The 17,934-nt window shown below is 35.0% G+C and overlaps 1 long non-coding RNA gene across 2 annotated transcripts in view; it reads left to right on the top strand.

The window, feature by feature from the left end:
* The window catches only part of LOC106008901 (uncharacterized), a 185,738-nt gene that overhangs the window by 129,525 nt on the left and 38,279 nt on the right, over positions 1-17,934 (top strand). Inside the window, exon 3 of one of the 2 annotated variants that reach the window (XR_015453114.1) lies at positions 14,492-17,814. The exons of the other annotated variant lie outside the window; for it this stretch is intronic. This is a non-coding gene — a long non-coding RNA (uncharacterized LOC106008901). The remainder of the gene's footprint in view (positions 1-14,491; positions 17,815-17,934) is intronic. 2 annotated transcript variants of the gene reach the window in all.

The following is a 17,934-nucleotide window of genomic DNA, read 5'->3' as shown; positions in this document are numbered from 1 at the left end:
CAGAATAAATTTGAGGTTTGTAATTTTCTAACACAGAATTTTATTCCAATGGACCAGTATGCTCAAATAAGGAATACATCATGAAAGTGATTTAATCTAACTCCCTATTAAGCTGATCTTTATTGCTAACTTTTCCACAGACACCATGTAGCTGAGGCTAATTACTGCCATTCTTTGCTTTATTCCATAAGCCCATCTTTTCACACATTGAGATGAAATATAAATCTTTAGAGGACTTCACATGTTTATTGTCATTTTGTTGGCAGGAATAGACTGTCTGATCTTCCCAATTTTCAGCTGAATACCAAGGTAAATATAAAGAAATGCAATCATATCCCTTGGTGGATAGTTTTACATTGATGTCACACACCTTTGTTTAAAAAAATAAATTTTTATACAAATTTTGCCAATGTGAGGACAGAATTTCAGATATAGAAGAAAAGATTGCAATTAGTGACCAAGAAAAGAAAAATTGCTTCAAAATTGTAAGCGACCATGAGAAATCAATCCAGCAGCTACTAGACAATGCAAAGAAGAATAACATAAGACTGATTGGAGTCAATAAAAAAACAGGAGAGAGTGGAGATGACATTAAAAATAATGTTCGCAGAAGTAATGGCAGAAAACTTCCCAAGCAGAGGAAAAGAAATTGACATTCAGATAAGTGAGGCATACAGAACTCCAAATAGCCTTGATCAAAAAAAATCTACATATAGGCATATAATTGTTAAGATTATAGAAACCCAACAGAAGAATAAAGTTCTACAAGCAGTTAGAGAAAAGAAACAAATCACATACAAAGGAAAGCCCATCAGAATCACAGCAGACTTCTCAATGTAAACCATCAAGGCAAGAAGAGCTTGGAGTAACATATTCCAAGCCCTAAAGGAAAACAGCCTCCAACCAAGATTGATGTACCCTGCAAAACTACCTTTCAAAATTGATGGAGAAATAAGATACTTTCATGACAAAGAGAACCTTAGGAATTTCATAAATACCAAACCAGCACTTCAAAAATTTTAGACAATGTCCTGGGAAAAGACAACGAGGATCACAACCCCAGGAAGCACAGCAGAATGAATCCATTCAGTGGGACAAGAAATTAAACGTAAAGAGGGAGAATCCAACAAAAAGAAAAAGTTATGACAATGATAAATCAATACATATCAGTTATAACCATCAATGTTATGGTCTCAACTCACCAGTCAAAAGAAATAGACTGGGAGAATTGGTCAAGAAGCAAGATCCAACAATATGCTGCATACAAGAAACACACTTAATTCAAAAGGAAACTTATAGACTGAAAGTTAAAGGGTGGAAAACAATACTCCATGTGAAAGGAACCTGAAAAAAACCAAAAGTAGCTATCTTCTTTGCAGATCAAGTGGATTTCAAACCAGCACTGATTAAGAGAGACAAAGAAGGACACTACATCCTTGTAAAGGGAACAATTCAAAAGGAAGAGATGACAATCATAAATATATATGCACCAAACACTAGTGTGCCCAACTATATAAAACAAATACTAATGGAAATGAAAAATCATATATGCACTAATACAGTTGTAGCGGGGGAGCTCAACACCCCACTGTCACAAATAGATAGATCAACTAGACTAAAAATAAGTAATGAAATACTAGAACTCAATCGAACTCTTGAACAAATGAACTTAACAGATATTTACAGAGTCTTTCACCCCACAAAATCAGAATAAACACTCTTCTCAGCTGCACATGGGTCATTCTCCAAACTAGGCCACATACTAACTCATAGAACATGTTTAAGTAAGTGTAAAGGAATTAAAGTTATCCCCTATATATTATCAGACCATAGTGTGATGAAATTGGAGATCAATAGGAAAAGAAAATGCAAAAATGTCATAAACACATAGAATTTGGACAACACATTTCTGAATAACCAGTGAACCACAGAGGAAATTAAAGAAGAAATCAGACAGCTCCTTCAATTAAATGACAATGACAATACAACATATTGGAAAATATGGGACACAATGAAAGCAGTCTCACAAAGGAACTTCATAGCAGTGAATAGTCATATTAGGAAAAAAAGGCCTGTCCAAATAAACAACCTCATCCTGAATCTCCAGCTTCTAGAAAAAGAAGAGCAGGACTAACCCAAAGCTCATACAAGGGAGGAAATTATAAAGATCAGAGCAGAAATCAATGCAATGGAGACTAAGAGAATAATACAGAAAATCAAACCATATGATCATCTCAATAGATGCAGAAAAAGCATTTGACAAAATCCAACATGCATTTATGATAAAAACCCTACAACAAATTGGAGTAGACAGTCTCTACCTCAATCTGATAAAAAGCCATGTATGAAAAATCAACAGCCAATATCATACTAAATGGTCAAAAACCGAAATCCTTCACACTAAAATCAAGAACAAGACAAGGATGTCCACTATCACCACTCCTGTTCAATATAATTTTGGAAACATTAGCCACAGCAATTAGAAAATAGAAAGAAATAAAAAGAATAAAGATAGGAAATGAAGAAGTCAAATTGTCATTATTTGCAGATGACATGATACTCTATGTAGAAGAACCCAGGAACTCCACCAAAGATCTTCTAGGCTTAATAACCAAATTCAGTAGAGTAGCTGGATACAAGGTCAATACAAATAAATCAATAGCTTTCCTCTACACTAACAAGAGATTCAGTGAGACAGAAATAGGGCAAACGATTCCTTTCACAATAGCACCCAAAAAACGGAAATACCTAGGAATCAACCTAACAAAATAAATCAAAGACCTCTTCTCTGAAAACTATAGCACTCTGAAAAGAGAGATTGAAGACGATATCAGAAAATGGAAAGACATCCCCTGCTCTTGGGTCAGAAGGATCAATATAGTGAAAATGTCCATACTATCAAAACTGCTGTATAGATTCAGTGCAATCTCAATTGAAATCCCAGCTGCATACTTCACGGATTGTGAGAAAAAAATCCAAAAATTCATTTGGAACAAGAAGAGACCTAGAATAGCAAAATCAATACTAGGTAACAGAGACATGGCAGAGAGTATCACTACCCCCAACTTGAAACTATACTACAAAGCTACTGTGATAAAACAGCATGGTACTGGCAAAGAAACAGACTTAAGGACCAGTGGAACAGATTAGAAGATGCAGAAACAACTCCAGGCACACTCAGTCATCTCATCTTTTATGAAGGAGCCAAACAACCTCACTGGAGGAAAGATAGTCTCTTTAATAAATGGTGCTGGAAAAATTTGGTTTCAACTTGTCAAAGATTAAAACTAGACCAATCTCTCTCACCATGCACTAAACTAAAATCAAAATGGATTAAAGATCTAAATATTAAAATAGAAACACTAAATCAGCTGGAACAGAGGTTAGATAGAGCTCTTAAAGACATTGGCATAGGAAAAAACTTTATGTACAAAACCTGAGTTGCCCATGAACTAGCACAAACAATCAACAACTGGGATCTCTTCTTATTAAAAAGTTTCTGCACAGCAAGAGAAACCACCATGTGAAGAGACAACCCACAATGTGGGAAAAAAATCTTCACCTGCTGTTCCTCAAAGTTCTACTATCTAGAATCTATAAAGAACATAAAAAAAATCAGACCTCCCAAACTTAAAGACCCTATCCAAAAATGTGCATTGGAAATAAACAGACATTTCTCAAACACAGAAGTAAAAATGGCAAATAAATATATGAAAAATATTCAATATCTCTGATGCAACATCAAGATATACAAATCAGATTCAACCTCACCTCAGAAAGAATGGCTGGTATCATGAAACCAACCAATAACAAATGCTGGCAGGGCTGTGGGGAAAGAGCAACCCTGCTCTACTGTTGGTGGGAGTGTAGACTGGTGCAACTACTGTGGAAATCAGTATGGAGATACCTCAAAGAACTAGGACTGGGAGTCCCATTTGACTCAGCTATTCCCCTGCTGGGTATCTTGCCTAAAGAATTAAAAGAATCATACCACAGTGATACATGTGCAGCCGTGTTCATAGCAGTACAGTTTGTAATAGCTAAAACTTGGAAACAGCCCAAATGCCTATCAACTGGAGACTGGATAAAGAAAATGTGTTTTTTTTAATAAAATGGAGTACTACTCAGCCACAAAAAGTGAAAAATTAGAAACATTTATAGCTAAATGGGTGCACATTGAGGCAACACTTTTAAGTAAAATAAACAGGACACATATGTGTGAATAATGAATAGTTTCTCCAGTGTGAGAAACTGAAAGTGTAAATAAGGACTAGAAGGTGTAATAGATAATGTGAAATAGGAAGAAAAGGGGCAAAGGGGAAGAGGAAGTGGGAAGGGTAGGGGAAAGGAAAGAAGGGAATGCAATTAATATGAGAAAATGGAAGAATGGAAACAAAGTCTTTTTAAATAGGGAAGGATGGAGGGGTTGAAGGGAGGGCAGGGGAAGGGGCAAAAATAAGAACCAAGAGAGATTATGTAAAGGTGCAAATTTCCAATGATGAATGTCATTATATTGTATACCTAAAATGTACCAATAAAATAAAATTTAAAAAATTACTAAAATCTCAATAATTAATTTACATTTTGAAAACATTTTCCTCAAAATCAGAAAAAATATGATGAAGTCTACAAGCATCCTTTATATTCTACACTGTACAGAACATCCAATAAGAGAACATTCAGTCCAAGAAGAGAAGAATATGAAAAAAACTATAATTCTGTGAAATATGCTATTGGGATTTCAGTTGGGATTGCATTGAATCTATATAGCTGTTTTTGAAGTATGTTCCTACCCAGGAGCAAGGGATGTCTTTCCATTTTTTGTTATCCTCTTCAATCTCTTTTTTTAGAGGGCTATACTTTTCAGAGTAGAGATCTTTGATTTCTTTCATTAGGTTGACTCCTAGGTATTTCTTTCCTTTTTTGGGATGCTATTGTGAAAACAGATGTTTCTCCATTTCCTCTCTCAGTGAGTCTGTTGTTCATATATCGGAAGGCTATTGATTTTTGTATGTAGACCTTGTATCCAGCTACTCTACTGAATTTGGTTATTAAGTTTAGAAGACTTGGTGGAGTTCTTGGGTCTTCTATATAGAGTATCATGTCATCTGCAAATAATGACAATTTAACTTCTTAGTTTCCTATCTTTATTTCTTTTGTTTCTTTCTCTTGTCTAATTGCTGTGGCTAATATTTCCAGAGCTATATTGAACAGGACTGGTGATAGTGGACATCCTTGTCTTGTTCCTGATTTTACCGTGAAGGTTTTCAGTTTTTGACCATTTAGTATGATGTTCACTGTTGGTTTTTCTTAGGTAGCCTTTATCAGGTTGAGATAAAGACCATGTATTTAAATTTTCTGTAGGGCTTTTATTATGAAAGGGTGTTGAATTTATTGATTTTTTTTGCATCTATTGAGATGAACATTTTTGTCCATCAACTGAAAACTGGATAAAGAAGATGTGTGTTTTTTTTATAAAGTGGAGTACTACTCAACCATAAAGAATGAGAAACTAGAGACATTTCTTGCTAAATAGATGCACTTTGAGGCCATACTCCTGAGTGAAATAAATAGGACACACATGTAAATACTGAATAGTTTCTCTGAGGTGAAAAAGTAAAAGTGTAAATAAGGATCAAAATGTATAATTGATAATATGAAATAGGAAGAAAAAGTCTAAAGGAGTAGGGGAATTGGAAGGGGTAGGAGAAAGGAAAGAAGGGAAAAGAAAAAATACGAGAAAAGGAAAAAATGGAAACAAAGTCTTTGTAAATAGGAAAGGGTGGAAGGGGTGAAGGGAGGGTAGTGGAATAGGGAAAATATAAGAACCAAGATGCATCATGTAAAGGTACAAGATCCCAATGATGAATGTAACTGTATTGTATACCTAAAATGTACCAATAAACTTAATGGAAAAAAACCTATAAAAATTAGAAAAGAAGAAAAATATGTCAATATCTAGATGACATGAAATGCATGTAGAAAATTTACAAAAACTATAGCCAATGAACCAAAGTTAATATTTTATGGGCACAAAAACAATATTCTAAATTAAATCACATTTCTGTACATCAATTATAAACATATAAAACTGAAATTTCAAATATATAATTTTAATTGTATCAAAATTACTTGCCAGGCCAGTGATTTAGTTCAGTTGTGCCACTGCCTGCCTCACAAGCACAAGGTTCTGAGTTTGATCCCTGTTACCAAAGGAAAAAAAAATCCTTACTTGTGAAGTATGAATAATCTGAGTATGTGAGAAATCTTAATGAGAGTATTACACATTTGCTTAAAATATATTAGAAGACCATATTGATACAGATATGTTTAAATAATTAAAGGTTTAATGGTCTAAATATTTCATCTTTCCTACATTAACCTATAGATTCAATTATATTTTAATTTAATTATCAATACACTATTTGGTAGGTGAGGACACTGGACAGGGCTGGGGACTTAGCTCAGTGGCGCTGAGCCTGTCTGGCAAGCGCAAAATCCTGAGTTTGATTCCCAGTACCAGAAAAAAAAAGAAGTTAATATTTGCAGTTATATTTGTTATCATACCATAAAAAATACTTGTGAGACATTGACAATGAAGCATAAAGTAAAGCATTAGTATAATGACAAATACGACTACTTTAAAATGAATATCATACTGTGGGTAGTGGGGCATGCCTGTAATCCCAGCACTTGGAAGGCTGATGCAGGAGAATCACTGCAAGTTTGAGGCCAGCCTGGACTACATAGTGAGTTCTAGGACACCGTGAACTACATAGCAAGACCCTGTTTTTAAAAGAAAAAAAAAAAAAGAATATCATAGTCATGAAAGACATCAAATGAAATCAACTAAAGTAAAGTAACAGTGGAAAAGGAGGTCATGAAGTGGAATAGTAGTTGCAATAAATATTATTGATCATTAGTAACCAGGAAATGTGAAGAATTCTGATAATCATTTAGAAAAAATACACAAAAATAGGGAAAAGAAACAAGAAGGAGTACTAAGTATTGGAAAGAACACTAAGCCCCTGAAATGTTCATACATTGCAGGTGATCTATGTAATGAGCATCAGTAAAGTAATAAAATGTTTCAAAATTCAACCATACAAAGTTACATAATGTTCATTGTGTGCTTAAAATTGTCCTAACAATCCTACTCAGATTAAAATGATCCAGAGAAACACTTGAATATACACACTGAGAGATATTTAAAAGACTCGATGGCAAATTTTCACACAAAAAACTGGAAATGAGTCAAATGGATCATGCAATGCATGACTATATTCTGATATATTTAGACAATGAAATATAAAGAAATGAAAGTGGATAACTTGTAGCTACTTATATTGACAGGGATAATCTCTCACTTAATGTAGACTTACAATAGCCTATCAAAAATAAGTTCTTAACAATTCATTAATTTGAATTTCAAATCAGAAACCATGCATTGTTTAGGGAAGTATCAATTACTTTTAGGAAGAAGAAATAAATCAGGTAAATGATTCACAAAATTAAGTTCAGTGGTATTGGAAGACAATCTCTGTTAGCACGTGCGAACATAGCATTGACACCCTTTCTTCTGGAATATGTGCTCAACATTGTATGGCAATCAATCTTGAGGAATAGATAGGTGTTTCCTTTTGGGCAAAGCAGTGATTTTCTTGTTATTTACAGCAATATAAAGAGTATGTCTTTGTCCCCAAAGTCATGTATTAAAGACTTGGTTGCTAGGTGATGGGCTTTTAAAAAGTCTGGATTATGAGGCTCTGATTTCACCATGTGTATTAATCCACTGATTAAATCATACTTTCATGTGCTGGACACACAAGAAGGGGCCTAGATGAAAAGAAAAGATCCTGGGGCATGACCTTGGTGACTGTATATATCTATTTCTCTCTGTCTCTCTCTGTCCCCCCCTCCCTTGCTCTCTGCCTCCCCTCTTTCTGGCTGTCATGAGCGGATCAGCTTTCCTTCACCACATCCTTCCACCATCATTTTCTGCCTTACTGTAGGCCTAAAGCAAAGTTGCTGGCTTACTATGGACTGAAACTTCCAAAACCATGAGTGAAAATAAATCCTTCTTCCTTTAAGTTGATTTACATCACATATTTTGTCACAGCACTGAAAAACTTACCAACACAGAGATATTTATCTAAGTAAGCCACAAAAACTAAGTCAGCCACAAAAAGATAACATAACTAAGTCAGCCACAAAAATATAAATACTGTATGATTTTATTTATTTAAGTGATTTCACAATAGTCAAACTCAAGAGACAGAAATGAATATGGTGGTCATTAGGGTCTGGAGGGAGAGGGAAGTGGGAAGTTATTATTTAGTGGGTAGAAAAATCTGTCTTACAAGATGACAGAAATTGGTGTTTGCAACGATTGCACAACATGAATCAATTTAATTTTTACCATAGAAATTTTCACTTAAAAATGAATAAGATAACAGATTTTTATGATATGTGTGCTTACCATAATCAGTTAAAGATTTTTAAAATAATCATAAGAATAAATATTTTAAAGTTAAAAAGGAAAAAGCAAAATTGTGCCTTCATTTGGGGCTAAATTGGTGAGGTTTTCTTGTAGTCCTCTCAAAGGATCAAAGGAGTTTTAAACTCAATGAGGGTAAGTTCAAGCCTAGCCTGAGTTACATAGTGAGACCCTGTCTCAAGAAACAAAAACAAATTGACAAAAACAGATTTTCTAAGCTGAAAATTCTAAACTTTGTGTTCCTCCCCTGAAAGTCAGCTCACTGTAAATACAACCTCACTGCAGCCTCCACCACACCTCTCTGTGATTTGGTAGCAAATTGAGCTAATGTAAACATAAAGTTCCTGTTTTGTAAGTAATATATTATATCATAAACAACAATGTACTTTCTGTAAAATTAAGTAGATAATTTTGGTTTATTGGAGTGTATAGATTTTGAAATTATATATGAGGTAACAAGTATTAGTGTGTTATGACACATGACATAGAACAATGCAACAAAACAGACTGTAAAATAAATTATATATACTGAATAATTAATATTAGATACAATAGCTGTACAAATGTCAAAAATTATCAATCTGTTGAGATTAATGTGTCATTAGAAATATCACTTTTCTACATATTCTATAAGACACATTTCAAAATATCACATGAGATATAAATGTTTGTTACTAAACCAAAGGTTGACATTCTACTAATTTAATGATAATATATTTTAATACATCTTTTGACTGAAGAAAGAATATTTTTGATTCTGGCTTAAGCTCTACAAAATGAAAAAAATATAGTAAGTTACGATTTATACTTTTACTTGTTTTCCATGCTCAATTTCTGTCAAGAAGAATATGTTCATGGATACAAATGATCTGGTAGGGAATTATATACACAATAGCCTGTTCTGTATTTTGAACCAGTACCTTCACTTGGAGGTCCACAGGGCTAATATTTTGTATTCTACTCCAAGCACTAACTCTGTCTACCAGATTAGACTCAAACTATTGCATACAGGACTGACACAATGTACAAAGCTGAACTTTTCTAGTGTGTCATTTCATATAGGAGCATTATTTTTAGCCTCAAATTCTTTGTTTTACCAAAAAAATCCTTTCAAAATTATAACTACAAAGATAATGTCATAATGATACTAACTGCTGAAAATTTTTGAACATCTCCTACACACTAAACATCATTTTTGTTTTTTTCCCCTTTTTTGTGGTACTGAGGATTGAACCCAGAATCTTCACACAGAGCTACACCCTCAGCTCTTAACTTTTTATTTTTGTGAAAGGATCTCACTAATTTGGTAAATTTCCATGACTGGGCTCACAGTTGTGATCCTCCTGGCTCAGTTTTCTAGACTGCTGGACCAAGCATTGTTCTTGAAGCTTAATTTATGATATTTGATTTAATGCTTCCAATATTTATATGTAGAAAACTATTTGTATCTACATATTATTTACAAAGAGTCATTTCTAAATATGCAAGACTTCAATCAAGACTATATAGAAAAAAGGATATACTTAATTTGGAAAAAGTTTCTGTGTAACACCAGAAAATATAATCTAGAATATTAGATTGCTTTTATATTTTTACTATGGTATTATTTAATTTTGAGTGATCTTTACTCAACAAAAGAATATCACTATGAGCAACACACAAATATGATTGTTTTAATTGCTCATTGTACTTCAATTATTAGTTTATCATTCCCTAAGACTAAGAAAGTTTAAATTTTTGCATATAATTTTTGAGTGTTGTTTAAATGAAAAAAAGGAATCAACACAAAAAGTAGCAATAGGCAGAGGTGTTCACAGTGATCATTAAATCAGATTAATAAACTTCCTTTTCCAGAGCAGTAAACAGCAGGTGAGTGAGGATGCTGGCAATTCATTGCCCAAGTTATATCTTCCAAATTATCAAACTAAAAAATAAAAAGTTGTGCGGTAAGCAATCTTGGCATATAAAAATAAAGTATTTTAAAGAAAGACATTTAAGATATTGAAAAGAAAAAAATTATGGGAGTTTAAAATGTGTGCTCTTTTTTCTCTTGACTAATCCATATAATGCCTTCAAAAGTAAGTAAATATTAATATTTCTAATTTGTAGTTATGAAAACTGTGAGGGTCTGTGAAATCAAGTCATTTGTTTAAACTTTCAGCTTAAGTTTGTTACAAGGCCAGAATCTCTAGGTAAATACCACAAACTCCTGCAATGAACAAGTCCATCTTTTGTGTGAACAGATAGTATGGATTGAATTCCTGGGGACTGATGTAACTAACATCATTTTATATATTAACTCTAATACCAAAGTATTTTAGTTGGTATTACAGGTAAAATTGAATGAATTTTTAAAGATTTTGTGTCACTATTTATAAAAAGGCAATATTTAGATGGAGAGGAGTAATAAGCAAATTGCTGATTGGAGATAGGACTAAGACACGAGTTCTCCTTTTTGTACAGAAGTCTTTTCATTTGTCTCATTTCTCTCAGTTGTCCTCATTCAGAATGTTTCCCCTAGTTCTGGACAACTCAATCGCCAGGTCTTTGTCTTCCAAGTACTCTTAACAGATATCACTCCTTTCGTTATTGAGACTTACAGAGTAACATTGTACTTCTGAATAAATACTCCAGCTTACAACTGAAGTATTCCCCCAGCATATAAGTATGACTCTCAATGTTTCAATATGTTTTGTTAATGCAAAAGAAATTTTCTAGTTGTTCCTTGGTTTCCATTAGACAAAAAATTTTAAATACTGCAACTGTTTTATGTTGCTGAATATTAAAAAAGGAAGAAAGAAATCTCAATCAACAGAGATCTTTGCTAATACTTTGAAATGTGAACACCCTAGGACTTAGGTTCACAAGAAGAATAAAATGCTTTGATAAATAAGTAGTGTGTAATAACAGAAAATAAATTTCAAGAGTTTAAACATCATTTGCTGAGATTTCCCCATGTCCAAAGACGACGATTTGATGAAATTATGAGAATACCATTTCCCGCCTGTACTTTAGAGCTACTTCTAGATCTATGGAAATCTTCCTCAAATGTTTACTATGTGCCAGTGTCTCTGGAAAATTCTTTATGATTCATATCCAAAATAAGGTGAAAATAGAGACATTCATATTTTGATCATCAAATTTCTCCAAACCTGAAATTAAAGAGGCAAAACTCACTACAAGTTGACTGTCCCTTTGTGAAGGCACCTGAGAGGGAGCTGACAAGCAAGTCCAGACAGTCAGGGCTGGAGGAGGAAGTGGCTGTGTAGCAGAGGAGAGAGGGTTTGAAGAATTAATTGGGATTAGTATGTAGTTATATGACAAAAAGTTTGCTAGAGCAAGAAGAAACAAATCGTATGCCATTACCAAATAAATCAGGCTGCATCCTGGGTATAGAGATCCAAGACAAAGAAAAAAAGGGGGGCAGGAGTTCTACTACAGAATATAAAGCCAGTGGATTTGGTTCTTAGGAACTAGGCTTTCATTTTCACTTTTTAACATTTCCTTGAGTGTTTGAAACCTAAGAGCAGAGAAGATGAACAGAAGCCAGCCAGGTTTGAAGAAATAAAAGCAGTGCTCAATTACTTTATGACAGCATGTAGAATAAAATCTATAATCAATAACAACCTGATTTATCCATTATTTGTGTTCCATCACAAATGAGAAAGACTAATAACCTATACTCCAGACCAATACAATTCATAATCCACCCACTTAGGAATAACAGGAATTAGAAAGTTATTTAATTTTTCTGAGCCTCAAATTTTTACCTCCAGCATTGGGATCATAATAGTGCCTGACCTTCCTCACTGGATTATTGTGAATATTAATGGAGGAAATTTAGATAAAATGTAGAGCAGTATGACATATAAAGTAAAGGGTTAATAAAATTTAATTATTACTGAAATTCACATTAATCGATGCTCGATTATGACTACAAGTTTGGATTTTCATGAACAAAAGTCTATATCCATAGAACAAATAAACAGCTGATGATTAATAAACTTCTAGAGTCATTTCTTTATTTTTTAAAGAAAATGCCTACCACATAATGTGTGATCCTGTGTTCTACTGGTACACTTATTTTAAGATGACAGTATTAAGCCAGGCATGGTGGTGCACTCCTGTAATCCCAGAACATAGGAGTCTGAGGCAGTAGGATAACTGCAAGCTAAAGGCCAGCCTGGGCTATATAGTGAGTTCGTTCCATGCTGAACTACATAGTAAGACCCTGTCTCAAAAAATGAAATGAAACAAAACAAAAAGAAAAAGGTGACAGCATTAACAAAACACCAGTGGCCTTCCTTAGAAACTGGTATATCTGTACTGAAACATTGATCTCTTGCTACCTTTGCATGTCAACTTCTCAGACCTTCAGTTTAGTCATATGAAAAATGGCAACTACAATAATGTCTACTTTAAAAAGTTGTTGTAAGAACTCTGTTAGATAAAATGAGTTAGTTTTCTTTAAAAAGCTTAGTACTTGTCATGTGTGTCATATAACAGGTTGTTAAGTAAATTATGCTGACACTATGCCTGTGTCATTTTACTCAAAAGAGAAAGCAACAGAGGGAATAAGAGAATGAAATAGACAAAACACACAGTGGTATGGAAAGAGAGACAGGTAGGCAGAGAGGAGATACACACACACAGACACACACACACACACAGAGAGAGAGAGGGAGAGAGAGAAAGATCTAAACAAGAGAATAACTATTCAGGAAGCGGGATGGTAAGTATTACTTTACATAGATAATATTCTGCATATTTAAGATTGCTGTACCTTATTAGGGTAGTAATGATGACACTTTAAGGTTTACACTATTAAAATTAGTGTAGAGTTTACTTCCATCAACTTTGCTAGGTACACAAAGTTTCATACAATTTACTTCATCAGACTGCATCTGTTAACATAAACACAATATTCAAAACAATCTTGAATAGAGCCACAGAACTCATCTTACCTCCAATGTCTTATAGAGTTCAAATGCTAGAGGAATAACAAAAATTGGAACTGGTATAATAACTGCTTGCAATATAATTGTGTGTGTGGCTTGCATGGATAAAAACACAATATTTGATCTGTGCTTATTTTTAATTTTAGAGAAGTTTGTGATTTTCTTCAAGAAATTTAGAAGTTCAGGTAATAAACATTGAAAAATGTTAGCATTTTTTCCTCCCCACTTACCTTCATGTCCTAATTTAAATTCAAAATTTATTGAGTCATATAAGAAAAGCCATTAGTTTGCATATGGTACTAGAAAGAAGGATGGCAATATCCCTGTTGTATGAGAAAATGAGACCAATTCAAGCTTCTTTGGGTTTACGAAGTAGCACTAAGGTGAAAGTCTCACAACCAGGTTCACACAGAAATATTTCTGATAAAAAAATTAAACAATGTTCTTAGTGAAAAGATACTTTGGGGAAATATTTTTTATCTCTTCAATTCTTTTTCAATATTCAGTCTTCATTCCAACTCTCTCTCTATCCTTTTCCTCCTCTTTTTCTTCTTCAAATTTCTATCACAATTTGTGGTATTTACTAGCTTAGACTTGACTCTCATGAGACCTAATACTAATTTTGAGACTTAATATTTTTTAAAAAGGAATTTTAAAACTGGTTATTTGAAAGGAAGAGTATAATTATTGCCATTGTAATTTAGCACATCTTTTTTTATTCAAACACCTTTCGACAATCAAGAAAATGTGGAGTTAAGACCCAAATAACTTACAGCCAAATGATGGAATGAGACAATATTGGCCCAATCTACCTTAGATTTTTTTCTTAGAAAACCAAAATATCTTACCAATCTGCTATACATTTCCAGAAAATTTTAAAAGTAAAGCAAGTCAAGAAGCAGAAGTAAACTGTGTGCATTGGACATGGGGACAAGAGGGTATGTGCAACCTCTCAGGCCATTGTATTCATCAGTTCTACAATACTGCTGACCCACTGGAAGGTCATAGATATGGCATATATTATTCTCTCTTGCAGGACCATGCTAAACCTTACTCAACGTGTTCATTGCTCTGGAGTGATTTTGGCATTTCCCAAAAATGGCAATATACATGAATTATTTTTTTATGTTTTCATGCCACTATTAAAGCAACATAAAAAGGTAAATGTCTTATGTTTTTCTCTGTATTTGAGTTTACCCATGATGCACAATTCTTATTCTGTTAGCCAGATTTCTTCATGATTTAAAAAATACATATTTAAGATAATAGATAACAACAAATAGTTTCATGGTTTATAGCTATGGAACTGAATGTATATCATACAAAAATTACATCTAAATATTAATTCAATCTCCATTATTGAAAGCAGAAGACATAGAATAATGTATTTAACATTACAGATTACTATGGTAATTGATATTCTAATACTGATTTTGTTTTTAGGCAGAGTTCCAAGATTTGTTGACACATCTGTGGTAGGATAAAGTGTTAGGTGAATTCACTGGCTTTGGGATCCATCCAGAGCACTAGTAGAGCACACTGGGTTTGTCTGAGTGGGTCATGGAGGTGTAGCCTTGGAGTCTAGATCTGGTCCATGGCCTCTTCCTCTCTGGCACTCTTCCCCTGCTCTACTTCCTGGCCACCATCTTTTTTGTTCTTGCACCTATCTTTCATGATGTTCCTGGCTTGGAGTCAGCTGACCACATACTGAATCCCCCAAAACCAGGAACATAATTAAATCTCTCCTCCTTTAAATTATATGTGTTGGGTGTTTTCAGCAAAGGGAAAGCTGACTAATACAATAGCTCACCACAAAAGTACAAAAGGCAAGGCTAAATCCCCATAAATTCCCTCCCAAAAGAAAAAGATAACTTTCTTTAAAAAGTCCCTTAAAAGTACGTAATATAGGGCCAGGGATTTAGCTCAGTGGCACCACACCTGCCTCGCAATCACAAGGTCCTGAGTTCGATCCCTGGTACCAAAATAATAATAATAACAACATAATTAGGAGTCGTATTGACACACTAATATTAATCATTTTCATCACTATTCAACATTTGAGGCACATCACCATCCATAAAGTTTATATTCTTTGTTGAAAACTTATAAAGGTGTATTATGTCTTATATCTGTATCTTCCCTCAAAGCTTCATATGCCCACAGATGGGAATTTTTAGAGGAGATTTAATGATGGGGGTGTGATGCTCATCAGTGGATAAGATGAGCCTGAAAAGGCATACCTCTCTCCTTCCTCCTTTGGTCTCTCTGCTTCCTGTTTACCATGCCCTCAACAACACTTTTCTTCCATGCTCTTCTACCATTCCACCCTGCCTTGTAAACAATTGACTATGGGCTTAAACCTCTACAAATTCTGAGGCACAATTAAACTGTTCCTCTTTTGAGTTGTGGATGTCAGGTATTGTAGCTTAATATAATACATTTGTTACTAGAGAAGAATGGTTGTTGCTATGACACTACATGAGCATGTGGTTCAAAAGTTTTTGGAACTGGCTCATGGGAAGAGTATGGAGATGCTGGCTGAAGAAGCAGTCCTAGAATACCATAACCTGGGCTTGATAGAAAAGTCTGGTCAGAGGTCCAGAGACCAGAATGCTGATAGAAATCCAGAAAATAGGGGGCCGGGGATTTAGCTCAGTGGTTTCGCCACCTGCCTTGCTAGCACAAGGACCCTTGTTCGATCCCAGGTACCAAAAAAAAAAAAAGAAAAGAAAAGAAAAGAAATCCAGACAGTAAAGACCAGGCTCAAGAGGTTTCAGATGGGAACAAGTACTCCATTGATATCTGGACTGCAGGCCATGTGTGTTTTGCTCTTGAAAAAATGTTGTCTACTTTTTGCTCACGCCCTGACACTTTGAGGGAGAATAAGATGAAGAGTGCTGGAAATTTCAAGGCAGCCAAACATTCAGGCTGTGCCTTGAGTACTTTTGGGAGCTTTTAGACAACTCTACATTAAGAATCAAGGGCAAGCAGCCCAGCTGAAAGATTTGAAAATATTTGAGTTTGTCCACAAAGAAAGCTCTCAGAAAGTTGGGGCCTGCAAAGAAGAAGTTTGGTTGCTAAATTGATTGGCATTGAAAAGAAGCCAAGTACTTTACAACAGAATATTGTGAAGGATGCGTTGAGGGTATGTGTGGAACTAGTAAGGTTTCTTCAAAAGCTCAAAATCACAAAAGTGAAAGACTTTGATTTGAGAAGATAGCCTCAGGCCACATATTTCACAATGGTGGCTACTTAGAGAATTTGTTCCTCAGGATTCAGCTCACAGAGCTCAGACATCCAGATAATTAGAGACCCCAACAGCCATGATAGAAATAAGCCTGACTAGTGCTACCCTTGGTGTCAGACCTTGGTGTCATCAACATGGTGCTGGTTTTACATGCACATAGAATTCAAGAGATGTGAAGTCAGGAAAATTTCCACCCAGATTTCAGAAGAAGGCCTAAGAGGCCAGACAGTGTGCTCCCGAGAGGGCAATGCATGAAGCTGTGAGAATGAAGCTGAAAGTGCAGTGGAGACACCCAAGAATTGAAAAAGGCAGGCATATGAAATGACTGAGAAAAGCCACTGGGAATGAGCAAAGCCAACCCAAGAGAGAAACCAGGATAGCTAAGGCTAGAATTACCAGCAGTGCTATACAGGAAGGGCCACGCAAGTACTTTAAAATTCACATCTTGCCACAAGTTGCCCAGGGTTCTAGACACAGAACTGCAGAATATAATATTTATTTATTGTGCTGGGTTTTGGTCTTGCTTTGGGCTCATTCTTTTCTATTCTTCTATTTCTCCTTTTTGGAATGGGAATGTTACCATGCGTCTTTGTATGTTGGCACTATGTATCTTTCTTTTGAGTTTTTACAGAGGACCACATCTAAGAGTTGGCCTTTCATTTCAGTCTTTAGACTTGAACTTTACAGCAAAGCTGAGGATGCTATGAATTTGGCAAGTCTTAGAGATGAACTAAAGGCATTTTGCATAAAGTGGTGCTCATGAGTCTTTTGGGGGCAGGGGTGAAATATTATAGTTTATATCTGGTTGTCTTTCCAAAGTCTCATGTGCTCATAGGTGGGTCTTTTGGGAGGCAATTGAGTCATGGGGGCCTGCGGGATTACCCCACTGATGGATTTTTAGCTAAATGTGATGTTGGGAGGTAAAGGCTGGTTGGAGGAGGTGGGCCAGTGGAAGCATGGACTGAAAGCACATACTTCCCCTGCTCCTCCATTGATCTCTCTCTCTTTCTCTCCTGTCTGCCATACTCTGAGTAACCCACCTCTTCTATGTCCCTCTGCCCTGCTGGCCTGCCTTGGAACAGGTCAACTATGGACTGAAACCTCTACAAACCGTAAGCCAAAATAAACCTTTCCTCCTTTGAGTTGTGGGTGTCAGATATGTGTGTCAGCAATGAAAAAGTGACGACCAAGAGAAGATGCCACAGAGAACCAATTAATCACAAACCTAGCCT

The sequence above is a fragment of the Heterocephalus glaber genome, unplaced genomic scaffold (assembly GCF_053883595.1).
Source record: "Heterocephalus glaber isolate CG9 unplaced genomic scaffold, H.glaber_assembly_v1.0 deba00001457, whole genome shotgun sequence".
Lineage (NCBI taxonomy): Eukaryota > Metazoa > Chordata > Mammalia > Rodentia > Bathyergidae > Heterocephalus > Heterocephalus glaber.
The sequence above is the reverse complement of the archived record's forward strand: the minus strand, read 5'-3'. Positions and strand labels throughout refer to the sequence as shown.